Source organism: Panthera onca, chromosome D2 (genome assembly GCF_046562875.1).
Source record: "Panthera onca isolate mPanOnc1 chromosome D2, mPanOnc1 haplotype 2, whole genome shotgun sequence".
Taxonomy (NCBI): Eukaryota; Metazoa; Chordata; class Mammalia; order Carnivora; family Felidae; genus Panthera; species Panthera onca.
The window spans coordinates 51664323-51678523 of NC_138349.1; the positions used below are offsets into that span (position 1 = coordinate 51664323).

At 42.2% G+C, this 14201-nt stretch overlaps 1 protein-coding gene across 1 annotated transcript in view; it reads right to left on the reverse strand.

Annotated features, from left to right (window-relative positions):
* LRMDA (leucine rich melanocyte differentiation associated) overlaps positions 1 to 14201 on the reverse strand; it is a 1023158-nt gene that overhangs the window by 689283 nt on the left and 319674 nt on the right. The gene's annotated exons all lie outside the window — the stretch shown is intronic.

Consider the following 14201-nt stretch of genomic DNA (forward strand, 5'->3'; position numbering starts at 1 on the left):
GGTAGAACTGATGTTTCTTCCATAATAAAAATTTATTGGAGGTTATTAGGAGCCAGACATTGGGACAGGGAGGTGAATGAAAAATGCAAAATTCAGTGGAATGGGGCAAACAGACAAAGAAATGATTTCAGTATTGCTGTACGATATAAATTAAGTACAAAGGATGCTGAGGATGCCAACAAGGGAGGGTGTGACTACCTAGGGAGTCAGGGAAGATTTCACCTGCAGGATATGAGAACTGGGCCACGAAGGGGAGCAAGTCCTCACCAGGCAGAAAAGGAAAAAGAAAGCCATTCATGGCAAGAGAAGGGCAGGTACAAAGGCATGGAGGCTAGGGAGAGGTCACATGCTCTGGCAAGGACAAGGGGAAGTTCAAGACATCTATAGATTTCAGACTTACTCCTTTAAACAATGGGGAGTTGGAGCTTGAAACTGCTGTGATCTGGTCCATGTTTTAGAAACATGACCCTGATCAAAGACCAGACACACAAACACTCACTGGTCACTTACTCTGCAAGAAACTGGAGACAGAGATGAAAAAGACTATCCTGACATTCCCTCTGGGAGGGGAGCTAGATGTGCTGACTGCTTTCAAGCAATATCTGAGTATCTGATTAACTAGGGACTATGAGCCACCACCCCACCCCCCTACCACCCAGCACCAGGACCTGTGGCTTCAGAACCTACCCTTCATACCCAATTGGCTGGTGTGGATCCCTGCTTTTCTACCTGACTCTACTGATTCATTCCTATGAACTGTGGTGTGACTATGGATTGCCAATATATGTGTTCAGAGCTGTGTCCTCTGGCTTTCTGTCTTCCTTTCCTGATGCCAGCCTATTGCTGTCCTGCTTTGACTTCCAGTGACCCTGTGTGTGAACTGTCTGACTCCTGCAACCGTCTATATGAGTGGGTAGGTCTCTAATCTATTCTTGTCCTTTGTTCCCCGTGTGCACTCCCAGTATAACTGTGGCAAAGGTGATGTTATACATTCACCAAATCTTGTTTCCTTGTCCTCTTTCTGGGCACACAGACATTTGACAACCTCCCTTACAGTTAGTTCAGATTCTGGTCAATACATGAAAAAACAGATGCAAGCCACTCCTAGGCCTGGTCTTTAAAAACATGCTAGTGTAGACCTTGTATATTAGCTTCACAAGGGATGATAACAATTACTACAATTACTACAAATTTGGTGGTTTAAAACAACAGGAATTTATTCTCTCGCTTTGATGAATATACCAGAAATCCAAAATCAACGTGTAAGGCCACCTTCTACCAAGGGTCTAGCCAACAGCCTCTTTCCATGCCTCTTCCAGCTCTTAGTAACTCCTGAGGTCCAAGGATATGGCTGCATCACCCCAAACTCTGCCTCTGTCTCTACCAGGTCTTCTTCTGTGTCCAAATCTCATTCTTCTTTCTTTTATAAAGATACCAGTTCAGGGACTTAGCTCTCACTCTAAATCCAGTATGATTTAGACCCCAACCCAAGGTCCATAAGTAATTATAACTGGAGAAATGCTATTTCCAGACAAGATCACATTAAGGTTCCAGGTGGAAATATACTTGAGAGGATCACTCTTCAACCCACTGCTCCTCCCATGCCACCTTGGTGGCCTCACGATCCAGGTGGGGCAGTCACCAAACGTCAGAACTAGAACCTTGAATGACCATGAATGAGCAGAGCTCCCCCGACACTAACCCTCACTCTGCACAGAAGGTGAGAATATAAAACTTCTCGGGGTCAAACCACTGAGATCTCAGGGTTAATGTGTCACAACCAGTCCAGCTTGGCTACTACTGCAAACCTCGTGCCCTTGCTCTGCAGTCCAAACACTATTTATGGGCTTAGGGCTAACACACAGTGTTTTCATTTAGGTTCCGTTTTTGCTCAAAAGCCCTTTTAGGCTGCTCTTGCAGAATGTCCCAGGAATTTCTCCCAAAGCTTTGCTTGGCCTGGACATGGGTGTTTGGGAGGTTTCCTGTTTCCCCTGGGTAGTGTCATGAGGCTTTCGCTGATAACATCGCTGTTTTCTCGACTGGTCTCAGAGGAGAATGTGGTAGCCAGTAGGAGTTAGCTCTTGCTTTTACCGGGGTAGAACAGAGGGAGAAAGGGGCTGAATGTGAATGTTTTCCAGCTTAATTTATCCAAAAGGGAACCAAGAAAAACAGTAGCTTGTGTCCTTTTCTTACAGATGTGGAAAGAGCACCAGGTTTTAGAGGCATGCTGACCTAGGTTAAAATTTCCCAACGTTGCAAATTCAACAGCTATAACGCTTTGTATGTTGCCTTTTTTTTTAATGTTTATTTATTGAGACAGAGACAGAGAGAGCACAAGCGGGGTAGGAACAGAGAGAGAACCCCAAGCAGGATCTGCACCATTGGTGCAGAAACAAACACAAGGCTTGAACTCACGACCCGTGAGACCATGACCTGAGCAAAAAACAAGAGTGGGAGGCTTAACCAACTGAGCCACCCAGGTGCCTCTGGTTACTTTTTATCCCAAAGCCCCAGTTCTCTTACCATTAAAAAAAGAGAGAGAGAGAGAGAAGTTAATATCACCTTTCCCACGGGGTAGCTATGAAGATTAGATGATAATAGATACACGATTAGTTCAGTGCTCTGATCATAGTAGCTACTAGATAAATGTTAACTTCCTTTGTTGCTATGGATAGGACAACTTATTCCCACTTAGATCTTCTTCCCTCCTGGGGCAAGGGGATGGCTAAGTTTGTTTAAAACCATGGTCTTCAGCATTGGCCTCAACGACCCCCATGTATTTCTTACCCTTCCTCTAGTTCAATCCTGGAATGGATTTATAAGAGAATGGATACACTGACTAATCTCTGTATCCAGCTGATTTTTGCTCTTAAACATTTACGAGCGTTCATTTTGATACTCCAATTAGACTGAAAGCTCTTGGAGTCAGGGACCAAGTCTTCTTCTGTGTCTGCAAACCTCACCACCATCAGTACAATGCCAAACTGCCCACGGTTGCCTGCCCCATACTCACTGGCTATAGAGAATGTGGAGAATGGCAAGTGTCCCAGGACACAATCTGGCCTCCAGTAATGTGGATGTTCACCCATTAGTGAGCTAGTATTAAAGTCAGCTAGTACACTCACAGAGCAGAGGGAAGGAAGAAGTTCAAACACTTAACAAATACAGCAAAAAGAAACAGGATTCATCATCATTCTGGATTTGGTGGATTGTCCATAAGTGAATCAACTAACGGTCTGTTGATCACCCCCTTCATAGCTAGATGAGCAAAGCTTATCATCAGATGAAGGCATTATAATAAATTATACATTATACATTGTATAGCACATGTTATATAATGTATGTGTGTTACATGTAAATTTGCAATACATATTTGCAGCACCTGCTTTGTACTGGGCACTGTTATAAGTAACACATATTTACAGCACGTGCTTTACTCTTATATTAATTTAGTCTTCACAACTCCGCAGCACAGATACTATTATTATTACCATGTTACAATGAGGAAACAAACCCAGAGGAGTTAATTGGTCCAAGTTACAGAACTAGTAAGTAGCAAGGCCAAGAGCCACATTCTGGCCCCCATTCCAGAGGCCATGCCCTCAACACTAGGCAATACTGCTTCTCAGAGGGGAGAACATAGGGGTGGCAGGAAGTGAGCCCCTACTCAAAATGGTACCCAAAAGAGGGGCTTACAAATTAAATTCTGAAGAGCCAACTCTTCAACAAAGTAAGCGGTTGTAGGACCAGAGAGTAGATGTGGCAGCTATAGATGTGAGGGGACAGCCATAAAGGAGGGATGGTGACAATTCACCTCAACAGTAGGATCCAGATGGAAACAACCTCCTAAATGAATACTTTTGGTTTGAGATGGGATGAAGTCCATCATTAAGGCCCAGATTAGCAGCACTATTTGAAGACCCAGGAACACACAGCTCTAGCAGACTGAACACAAAGGATACAGAAGGAGCTGGGGAGTGGGGCACCTGGGTGGTGATCTCATGGTAAGTGAGTTCGAGCCACACATCCGGCTTTGTGCTCACAGCTCAGAGCCTGGAGCCTGCTTCAGATTCTGTCTCTCTGTCTCTCTCTGTCCCTCCCCCACTCACACTCTGTGTCTGTCAAAAATAAATGTTTAAAAAAAAAAAAAAGGAGCTAGGGAGAAGTTCCAGAAAGCTTGATGGGTCTGTTTTGAGCTTTGCATCTTTAATTTGCAAACTGCTAGGGGCAAAAGACAGCCAGCTTTTCCACCAGCGCTGCGAAGCTCAGTAACCATACCCTACATTTGTTTACCATTAGTGAATAAATCATTTCGGTTTCCACCAGCTTTGGCCCTCCTCCACCATAAACAGAGTCAACTGGGGCTCCCCACTCCAGGTTGTCATTAAAAGCAGAGAGGGCATTGGTGTTCTCACCCAGGCTCTGCATGCCTCATGGGCAATGTCCCCTCCTCCCTCCTTAAGCATAGTGGAATGAGCAATATTTGACGGGTGATTCTTTCATCTCTGCAGCTTTGAAAACCTCAAACGTCATATCGGATCTACAACAAAGAACAGGGACTTCAGGGGTTGACAGCACGGCCATAATTAAAGACGACCATCAATAAGCTGCCATGTTAAACAATGCCACGTTGTAGCTGCTCCAAAACCAACTGTTTACCTTTCAGACATTTCTATGGAAGGGTTTAAACAGGTGCAGTTTGAATTGTTTTCATAAAGATAGGCAAACAGAAGATAGGAACTTTTCTTCTAAGACAGAGTGTAATGTGCAGCACACTATTCCCTTGCTCATAGTGTCCGACAGATTTACTTAGGGGAAATAATCTCTGATAACTGATAAGGATATGAATCCAAAAATAGCATTGAAAGTATTACAGGGACGTTGCCAAAGATGAAATGGGAAACAATCCAAAAATTTCCATTCTAAGTTCCTTCAGGCCCATGGACCTCAGTTTATCCCATTGTAAAATATGAAGGTTACACTTGAAGCTTATGTCGGTAAGCAGAACCCTTTCCCCAATCCAAGCCTAACAGACAGGGAAATTCAAGAGTGTTTTGGGGGTAAATCAGAGTTCCTCTTGCCCCACCATGCCCCCAGAAGATTTTTAGAACTTGGAAAACCACTGGGTTGAAGCAGCTCTGTAAGTTCTTTCTAGGACCGAATTCCACAATTCTCAAGAAAACAAAGTTTTCAAGTGTAGAACACTTGGTCCGTCTTTCTCCACAGTATTTTTTTCACTGTTAAGCATCTAAATAACACTGACTGTGGGCCTGACTAGATGAATTGTTAAGGAAGTTTCAAGTAACTTCTCTCCTCCTGGAGTCTTGGTTAGGGCTGGCTTTATCAGCAGCAAAGGAAAAGAGGTGGCATTAAAACAAATAAAGAGTCTGATTTAAACAGTGAGCTCCTGGGGCAGCTGGGTGGCTCAGTCAGTTAAGCATCCAACTTCAGCTTAGGTCATGATCTCATGGCTTGTGGGTTTGAGCCCCGTATCGGGCTCTGTGCTGACAGCTCAGAGTCTAGAGCCTGCTTCAGAATCTGTGACTCCCTCTCTCTCTGCCCCTCCCCTGCTCCTGCTCTGTCTCTCAAAAAATAAGTAAATGTTAAAACATTTTTTAAGTGAGCTCTGGAGCTAGGTACCCATAGCTGGCTCAGTGTCCCTGTTCCCACACAGGTCTGAGGTGAAAAGAAGAAACGTGCTCCCCATGCTTTTCTTCTGCCTTGGAATTTATGTCAGCTTCCTGAGGCCTGGCTTTGTCATGCTTCCAATTCTATATATATATGCTGGCCATCTCTGGAGGTCTCCGGAACTCCAGAAAATTTGGTCTATTCAAAGATAGCCAAGAACTTTGTCAGTCTTGGATGATGCATAAAAATTGAGTGAACAGGGGCACCTGGGTGGCTCAGTCGGTTGGGCGACCAACTTCGGCTCAGGTCATGATTTCACGGTTTGTGAGTTCGAGCCCCATGTCAGGCTCTGTGCTGAAAGCTCGGAACCTGGAGCCTGCTTCAGATTCTGTGTCTCCCTCTCTCTCTGACTCTCCCCCAGTCATGCTCTGTCTCTGTTTCAGAAATAAACAAACATTTTTAAAAACACTGAGTGAACAGAAGGGCTGTTCTGTGGAGCCACCAAGAGATCCTTTTGGATCCCATGAAGCAGAGACCCCTCAATGGGATTTGGAAGGTTTCTCCAGGTACAAGGGCTACTTATCACTTTATGTGAACAACTCACACTCAGTAGGGGGACCCCTGGGCAAGGGTCACAGTGGCTATGCTTCAGGCCCCACATGTGACATCATGATGCGTGGAAAATTTTCTCATACCTGTGAACATGACACTGTTAGAATAAGTATAAAAAGTTGCGGCTCGTTTCTTTGCAGAAGGAAGATCATCAAGTTTATAACAAGATGAAAATCTCTGGTACCAGTTTGGGACAGATCAAAAGAATGACAAAACCTGAATCTGACCTCCTTGCATGAAAATAATTCGGAGAATCCTTGACTGAATAAATCTGCTCTCCTTGCTAGCCCCACCCCCAGTGAGAGCCCCACAAAATCTCCAAAGAGGAAAACCAAACTACAACGCATCTCATTTCCACGAAGGGGGAGGTGATGTCCAACCAGTTCTAATTGACTAGGACAGAGCCAACGAAAGTAAATAAAATCACACGTCCTGGCTGAGGCTGAGCTACAGAACACTCCCCTATCCCTCCCACCACCCACTGAAGTCATTCTTGAGAGCCCTCTTTGCTTCTAATCTGGAGAACTCCATTTTGAAAACAATGGCCCTCTATGGAGGGCTTCCAACCCAGCTTAAGTTCTAAAAAATCAAATAGCCGGTAAGTCTGATCTGGAGAAAGTATCTCTCAAGAATGTGGGAAAACTGCCTTGGGTGGTTTGTGTTTAGTGGTAGTATCTCCTCCTCCAACTTGTCAGACTGTCTTGCTGTTTTCAGAATGAAACCAGATAAAACTAAAGCAAAAAAAGAAAAAGTGTTCAAGATAGGCTCCTGATCACTGGTTTATTTTTTGAATTGAGAAGCCACACAATTTCCAAGCGTAGTTACGTTATGGTAATATGCTTTGTCATAAGTGGACTATATCCATCTGCTTGTCTATAAAAACAGTCTGTTCCTCATCTTTCGAAACTTGGCCTGGATACAGAACTTTTAACTTAAAATATCTAATAATATGTCATATCCCCCAGAAGATACATGACAGCTATTTCAAAGATACATAATATTATTAATTGTTTTTGAATGTAATTGAGCTGTTATGAACCTTAAAATTATAAAAATGACATTTAGTCATCAACAATTCTTAAAACATGATAAACACAGAAGAAATACTAATAAGTCCAACAGTACTCATAATTTCAAAATTATATCCTTTGAAGCCAAAATGACATTAAGAGGAACAGAAAGAATGTAAAAAACTTAAAATTGCCATGCTTGAAAATATTAAACTTACCTTGTGATAAAAATTAAGTGTGAGCTAAATTATTTTTTGTGTTTGCAGAACTGTCAATGTGCTGTCTCCTTAAACTATCTGAAGGGCTACAGCAGGAGTAGATGGAGAGGACCTGGAAGATGTAAACAACTTGGGGCAGAGGAACGATCACCATTACTTCAGTTCACTCCTATTCACTTAGAATTTACTGAGCACCTACTATGAGTTTGTACTACATTGTGTATCATGGAGGATAACAAAGGAGATACAACCTAAGCCCTAAAAGGAGCTCACATACTTGCTTATTTTTAAAATTTAAAATGACAAGACTTTCTTTGATTAAATACCCAAATGAAAGCTCCAGTAAATAAGTAATGTATGGGGTTTCATCAGGAAGAAGTCATTGTGAGCCAGGGTGGTTGAGGAAGCTCCATGGAGGACCTAAATTTAAGCTGGATCTTCAAGACTGAGTCCTATTTCGAAGGATATAACAAAGGCCAGAGTCTCTAGAGTAGGAAGAGCAGCTTCCATAATGGCCTAAAACCCGAAACTACCATAACTTGCTGGAAAAAGGGTAAGCCGCAAGAAATGGCCCAAATGCCTGGCCCTCACATTACCCACAACTCGGGGACATGGACAACATCCACCTGATTCCTTCTTCCCTACTGTTTGTCATGGCCCACTTCATTGGAGTCCCACCTGCCTGGGAATCCTAAGCTTCCCGGGGTCCCTCTCTCACCAGACTCGCTCCACTGAATTCACACAGGAGGGACCCCATTTGGTTCATGATAATCAGAGGCAGAAACTTCCCTCACCTGGCTCCAAAGAATGGACTCATTTTCAGAACCAACCGAACTGGCTACAACTCAAAGTAGACATTACAACCTTTCTACTGTCGCTTCTCTGTACCATCCTGAGAGCAGTAGTTCTCAGCCAGGGGCATCTTGCCCCTTAAGGGACATGTGCCCATATCTGGAGACATTTTTCGCTTTGCTACAAAAATAGAAGGAGGATGTGTTACTGCTACCTAGCAGGTAGAGGCCAGATATGCTGCTGAACCTTTTACAACACATGGGACAGGCCCCCATAACAAAGAATTTTCCAGCCCAAAATGTCAATAGTGGCAAAGTGGACATGCCATGAATATCAACATCTACAATATTCTCTGAGTAAATTTATTTTAACAAAGATGGAGAACTTTATCTTTTCTTTTTCTTAAACCTGACTTAGATCTACTGATTTCCAGAAGGCTCAGCCCAAATTCCAAGGTGTTTTCTAAGGCAAAGTTGCCTGACCCAGGCAGCTCTGATGAATTCCACCCCACCCCCATTCCCACCCTATAAGAAGAGTGCACTGAGGGGAATGTACGCCCTGGCAATGAAGCGTGTCTTGCACTCAAGCAAATGATACACTCATACCTAAACCCAACTAGAAATGAGAGGATACTGAAAGCCACTGCATTCTGTACCCTTTGTGCCTCTCCAAAGCTAGACCCACTTTTCACATATTTAATAGGAAATGCACTATACAAATATTTGCTATTTGAGTACTTTCAGTTTTGAGTTTGCATAGAGAAAAAAAGTCCTCATAACTTGCAAAGATTCACTAATGAACTGACCATTTATAAAACTGGTCCCCATTCAAATATCCATTCCAAGTAGTATGCATCCCTGATGCGTGTTATCAACAGTTTAAGTCTGATGGTCAAATGTTATAGAGGCCCCCAGTGCAAATCAACCGAAAAATGAAACAGAAACTTCTGCAAAAGATACGGGGTTTCATGAACTCAACTGAAGTGATGTTCAACAAATGCTCAAATTACACTCAAAACCACTGATTTTGCATCCTTGGACCAACTGAAAAAGAGAAAAGACAGAGAAAAACACAAAAGGAATTTTATGAGATTCAATCCAATAATCGAAGGATTAAGAAAGGCTCGTATGAAACTGATCAAGTCCCAATTTTACAGAAATGAACAACTCTTATAATTGTACAATAAAAGCAAATATAAAGTAAAAGATATTTGGTGCCAGAATATAATTTTGCCAAAAAAAATATGGGAAAAAATTAAAATAACAGATGATTTTTTTGTTCTAAGAATTAGACCATAATAGCAATTATAACTTAAAATGTTTGATATAAAATATATACATAATTTTGACTTCCAGCTTTCATGATTAAATCCCAATTTTTTTATTCCTCCACAGCTACTATTATATTTTGTTTTCCATTTAAGTTGATTGACCGGAGGCGATACTTTTCCCTTCATACCATGGGTCTCCCCCTAAAGATCCAGATGCCCTGAAGTAAAAGCAAAAATACAGGACAGGCTAGGTCCCTTTCCCAGCCCCGCCTCAGTGCCAAATGTGCCTTTCCCACAGCTGGTGATACTTCGTAAAAGTACCCAACATCCTCCCCACCTCAGTGTGAAAACCACAAATCACTTCCAAAAAGTACAGACCAGAAAGCATTAACAACAACAACAACAACAACAACAACAACAAAAAGTCTGAAAGCAAAAACAAAAGGCCCTTCAAAATCCATATCCAAATCCCATTGCTCTGAGAATAAAATTCCACCTCCTAACCAGAGCCCACCAGCCCCTGAGTAATCTGGTTCCTGCCTGCTTCTTCATCTTAAACCTCTTTAAAGTCTCTTCAGCACTTATTACTAACTAGCCACATGGATCTCTGTGGCCCTCAAACTTGCCAAGCCTCTGCACACCTCGTGGCCTTTGCACATGCTATACCCTCTGTCTGCAACGTTCTTCCCTAGTTCATTCCGTTCTAATTCCTAAGTCTCAGCATAAATGTTCCTTCTTGAGATGACTTTTCTTAGCATCCTATCTAAAGTTCCTTCAATACTCTACATTACTTAGATGTTGAAAAATTTTGTTAAATGGATGAATAGATGGATGGATAGCTGGATGGACCTGATGGATAGATGGATGGATGGAGTTCATTTGTGTGGCAAAGTCAGTCAATATGTGCTGTCAATAGCCATTATTCCCTAAGGCCATTTTCCAAGCAATTGTTTTTCTCCCTTGGATCATTTGAGATTGAATCAGTGAATCCAGAGCTAGGAGGAAAGAGCCTGATTAAGGTCACTGCACCAACCCCCAGGGAGAATTCCCTATCATCCATTTTCTCATGCTTTGTGTCAAGTCTTGCTTTCAGCTTCTCCAGTGGCAAGGCTTCCCTTAGGTCCCCACGGACACGTCTACGCACTCTCCCCATTGTGAAATTTGTCCTGATTTTCCCAGCCTAAATTCCTCTCTGCTTAACTTCACCCCATTACTCACAGCTATCTCCCTCTGGACTACAGCAAATGACAACTCTGTGGAACTTACTCTCTCCTCCTTGCTTCCCACAATTTCCCAATTCCACGCCCTATCCTTGATGGAAGAGCATGGCATTAGATTCAGGCAAGAAGAGTTTACACAAATGTTCTGAATTAAAACTTGGTCACCACCAGCCTCATTTCACCCACCCATCTCTTTCATCCATCATTTTCCCTTGCCCCTTCCTCCCTCCCCAGCCTCCACAGGGCCAATCTGGTTTTGTTGCCTCATTACATGATTCTCTCAAAATCTAGTCCTATGCTTGACTCTAAGCAGCAAGTTTCTGTGAGGCCACACAAGAAACCAGTGACGATGGTAGCTTCTGGGGGATGGAGAATTGTGGGGCAGAAGTCTCATTTTTTGTTGATACCTTTCTGTGTCCTTTGCCTTTTTAACTGTGTGCATTCACAACTATTTTTTAAATGGGGGTAAAACACACATAACATAAAGTTTACCTTCTTAACCATTTTTAAGCATACAGTTCAGTGGTATTAAGAACATTCACATTGTTATGCAACCATCACCACCATAAACACAACTTTTTCCATTGAAAAATTTTAAATTACATGTTTAAAAATACAGTTCTTGATCAAGTAGCTATACAAGACACAAAGGATAGAACAGGAAGGAGGAGGCTACATCTGGCACGAGCTATGGAAAACAAATATCACTGTCACTTAGCCATTTTTGATATGTTAAAAACTTAAAAATATAGGGTGGCAGATAATTCTGTGAAAATAAGGGGAGAAAAGGAATAAAATACAAAAAAAAAAATTTAAATATGGCTTTACCCCTCTCTACACATATTTATAATAATGATGGACCAAAATAAGTATGTGCATTTTCAGTCAAGTATAGAGAACAGACATCTTAACAAAACAGAATTATGGCTATCACAGCAGTTTGTGAAAAAAATTATTAGCTTTATTACCACAAAAGTAGTTTGAATAGGAACCTTCCAGCTGTTAAATCTGATCATCAGAACACTGCCAATTTTCTCTGCCAGTCTTTTTGTGCAGTGGGGAACTTGTTGCAATTAAGGGATTTTCTCACTTAATAATTCTCAGATTTGGAAGGTTTTTCGTGTAAGTAACAATCCAAGTAGTGGTATCATACTCAGCTCCTTTTATATAATTTTGTAACTTGCTGGAAGTGGCAAAGACTGCCACATAGGAGGATGATGATTTTCTGTGTCTCTAGGAGCTGTACTCAAAGTTAAATTCCCCCAATCTGACAGCATGAAGGCTGAAGCAAACCTCTGATTGCAATTTCTGCAGTCAAAACTCCCTCAAATCCCATATGTTTCATAGGACATGCACACTAAGCCTGTCCCTGGTGGGTTCCAGCTTCCATTAAGTTTGATTTTTCTTTGAGGTAAGTATTCTTTCAACACTGATATCTCAGTTCTGAACTATAGGTGCCAGCTGATTCAAGAAAGGCTGGATGTCTGAAAAAGAGGAGGTCTAGGAGATTACTGGTGTTTAGTAATTAAAGAAAAAAAATCCTCCTTAAAATGATGTTAGTTTGCAACTCAACACAATGATCCCTACATAGTTATTCCAATTCTCCTTCCCCCACCCCCACACATTTGTACTGTACTATGACACAATTGTTTTTCACACTCAAAATCCCTAAGAGCCACCTGGCTATCAGAGTTGAGGTGTCTGGTATAAGAGTAGTCTTTTCTAGGTTGAGCAAGCTTACTTAAATATAACAGAAGCTGGGGCTAAAAAAATCTGACTTTAGCTAAAGACTCTGAAAATGGTATGTGAACAGAAGTGAAAAATTACAGCATGATATAAAGAATAAAATACTGGACTAGGATCTGGGAGATTTACATCCAAATCCCAACATGTTCACTAAGTGGATGTCTTGTCTTTTTTTTTTTTTTTGGATGTTTATTTATTTGAGAGGAGGTGGGGGAAGGGGCAGAGGGAGGGAGGGAGGGAGGGAGGGAGAGCGAGAGAGCGCCAAGCAGGTTCTACACTCAGCACAGAGCCTGACTTGGGGCTTCATCTCACCACAGTGAGATCATGACCTGACCCAAAATCTAGTCAGATACTTAACCATCTGAGCCACCTACGTGCCCCTGGATGTCTTTTTTTAAGTAAGGTGCAACCTGATAGTCCCATTACCTATAAAATGGCATATTATCCATCCAATGTGCAAGATTGTTATAGTAATAAAGATAAGGCATAGCAGATAAAGTACTAAGGATATTTGTACAATAATTTGTACAATAATTCTGTCCTTTAGAGACAGAAAAATTCATCAAGAAACCTAAAACAAGAAACTTATAAAGTATATCAATGGGGTAAAATGGGCTGCCTGACACTGATATCAATCCAGCTTCTAGGAGAAGATGCGAGCAACAGGACCATTGGGTGCTATATTAGATTCCTATTGCCGCCATAACAAACTACTACAAACTTGGTGGCTCAAAGAACAGAACACCCATGGTTATGGAGGCTGAAAATCTGAAGTCAGTATCACTGAGTCAAAATCAAGAGGTCAACTGGGCTCTACTCCTACCACATGCTCTAGAGGATAGTCTGTTGCATGCCTCCTCCAGCTCCTGATAACTTAGCATTCCTTGGCCTGTGGGGCCACATCACTCCAACCTCCCAGGCCAGAATCTTCCTATCTTCTGTCTTCACACTGCCTTCTCCTCTACGTGGGGGTCAAAACTCCCTCTGTCTTCTTCCTAAGGATACATGGGATTGTAGTTAGGACCTATCCAGATAACCCAGGGTAACCTCTCCATCTCTAGGACCTGAATTTAATCACACCTGCAAAAAAGTAACACCTGCCATACAAAGTAACATCCACATGTTCCAGGAATTAGGACAGGGCATCTTTTAGGGGGCCATTTTAAGGAGTGCCAGAGGTATCAAAGACACAAAGTACAAACAGATCAGGAAGATAAGCTAACCAAACAACTTCTTAAAATTTCAAATGATCTCTGCATTTGGCCTAATTTACGCTGGGGTATGAGAGAATGGTATCCATCTTTCTGGCAACACTTAGAGCCATTAAATGGAAATGAATTAGGTTTAAGGAAGAAAAAAAAAAAACCAGAAAGATGCACCTAGCAGAGTACCCTGGCAGGTGTGCTAGAGCCATGACAAGGCAATGGTAAAGTATCTTGAATCCCCAGGAGTGGCTTGGAAACAAGAAGCAGAAAAGCTTTCCCCTCATGTCCCACCTAAGCTGAGAGCCATCCCAATGTACAGCCCACATGGGAAACAAGAAAGCCTGTCTACCAAATGTCATTCTGCCAGTTCATTCTTTCACCCCTTTCAACAAATTCTTACGGAGCACATACTATGCACCGGGCACTGCATGCTTTCTCTTGGAAGAAAGAGACACACTAGTGAGTTAAGTCAACTCAAGGCAGCAACTGCCTACAGAGGA